Below are 2,220 nucleotides of genomic sequence, written 5' to 3' on the forward strand. Positions count from 1 at the left end.
AATCCATTCATAGGTCGATGGGCACTTGGGCTTCTTCCATGACTTAGCAATTATGAATTGGGCTGCAATAAACATTCTGATACAAATATCTTTGTTATAATGTGATTTTTTTAGTCTTCTGGATACATACCTATTAGAGGAATTGTAGGATCGAATGGCAGGTCTATTTTTAGATCCCTAAGTGTTCTCCAAACATCTTTCCAAAGGGAACATATTAGTTTGCATTCCCACCAACAGTATAGAAGTGTTCCTTTTTCTCCATATCCATGCCAACATCTCTGATTTTGGGATTTTGTGATGTGGGCTAATCTTAATATGAAAAAATGCTCATTATCCTTAATCATCACAGAAATGAACATCTATGATTTTTATCATCAGTGTTTTATAGTTCTCCTTGTAGAGATCTGTCACCTCCTTGGTTAAGAATATTCTGAGGTAGGTGCTTGCTTCATCAGCACATATACTAAAATTGGAACGATACAGAGAAGCTTAGCATGGCCCCTGCGCAAGGATGACATGCAAATTCGTGAAGCATTCCATATTTTTGTACAAGCAAAAAAAAAAAAAAGAATATTAGGGATTTTATTTTCTTTGCACCTATTGTAAATGGTATTGAGTTTTTTTATTTGATTCTTAGTTTGGCTGTTATTAGTGTATAGAAATGCTACTGACTTGTGTACATTGGGTTTGTAACCTGAAATGTTTGCTAAATTCATCAGTTCTAGGAGTCTTTTTGTGGCATTTTAAGGTTTTCTAGATATAAGAAAACAAGGATAGTTGGACTTGTTCTTTCTCAATTTAAAGATCCTTTATTTTTTCTCTTGCCAAATTGCTCTGGATAGGACTTCCAGTACTATGTTGAATAGAAGTGATGATGGTGGGCATCCAGGTCTTGTTCCCATTCTTAGGGGAGATGCTTTCAACTTTTCCCCATTCTGTATGATATTGACTGTGGGTTTCTCATATATGGCTTTTATCATGTTGAGGTATGTTCTCCCTAGGCCTACCTTGTTGAGGGTGTTTTCTTATGAAAAGGCTGTGTATTTTATTGAATGCTTCTACATCTATTGAGATGATCATGTGGTCTTTGTTTTTGCTGTTTTTGAAACACATTTATTGATTTGTTTATGCTAAACCATCCTTGCATCTCTGGGATGAAATCCACATGATCATGATGAAGTATGTTTCTAATGTGCTGTTGAATTTAGTTTGTTAGCATTTTCTTGAGAACTCTTGCATATATGTTCAATTAGTTTGTAGTTTTCTTTATTCCTTTCCTGGATGTGGTATTAAAGTGATACTGGCTTCATAGAATGAGTTGGAAAGGATTCCCTCCTTCTCAGAGTTATGGAATAATTTCTGTAGAAAATATTCTGTATTCTGTCTGGTAGAATTTACCTATGAATATGTCTGTCTAGGGATTTTTTGTTGATGTTGAGAGACTTTTTACTACTGCTTCAATCTCACTGCTCATTATTGGTCTGTTCAAGATTTTTATTTTTTTTCTCATTCAGACTTGGGAGATTGCGTGTGTCTAGGAATTTCCTCTTTTCCTCTACATTTTCAAGTTTGTGTGCACACAGGGATTTACATAGAACTCATATATGTTTTTTTTTTTATTTCTATGATATCAATTGTAATACCCCTTTTTATTCCTCCGTTTCACCTTAATTTCATTATTGATTCTTGTTCAGCAGCTGGTTTTTTAATTTCCATGACTTTGTGTTGATTTGATAGTCATTCTTGGAATTGATTCTAGTTTTTTTCCACTATGATCTAAGGAAGACTCATGGAATAATTCTGATCTTTCTGAATTTCCCTAAACTTGTTTTGTGAGCTAACATATGATCTATCTTGGAAAATGTTCTATATGCTTGTGAGAAGCATGTATATTCTGCAGTTTGGGGGTAGAATGTTCTATAGATGTCTGCTAGGTCCATTTTTTCTAGAGTCCTATTTAAATCTCGTGTTTCTTTGTTGATCTTTTGCCTCAATGATCTATCCAGTTCTACCAGTGGGGTGTTGAAGTCTTCAGCAATTATGGTGGTGCTATCTATTTCTCTGCTTAGATGTAACAGTATTCTATTTATGAATTTGGGAGCTCCTGTGTTAAGTGCTTAAATATTTAGGATTTTTATATCTTCCTGCTGAATTGCTTTTTATTGTTCTACAATGAACATCTTTACCTTTTTTTAACCATTGCTAAAGTCTATTTTATCT

At 34.1% G+C, this 2,220-nt stretch overlaps 1 non-coding gene across 1 annotated transcript; it reads left to right on the forward strand.

The window, feature by feature from the left end:
* The first annotated feature begins 439 nt into the window (after window positions 1–439).
* Window positions 440–546, forward strand: LOC111722054. The gene has a single exon (XR_002771001.1). It is a non-coding gene; the product is annotated as a U6 spliceosomal RNA (small nuclear RNA).
* The last annotated feature ends 1,674 nt before the right edge of the window (window positions 547–2,220 follow it).

This window comes from Otolemur garnettii, unplaced genomic scaffold (assembly GCF_000181295.1).
Source record: "Otolemur garnettii isolate 467f Iridium unplaced genomic scaffold, OtoGar3 scaffold00005, whole genome shotgun sequence".
Classification (NCBI taxonomy): Eukaryota; Metazoa; Chordata; class Mammalia; order Primates; family Galagidae; genus Otolemur; species Otolemur garnettii.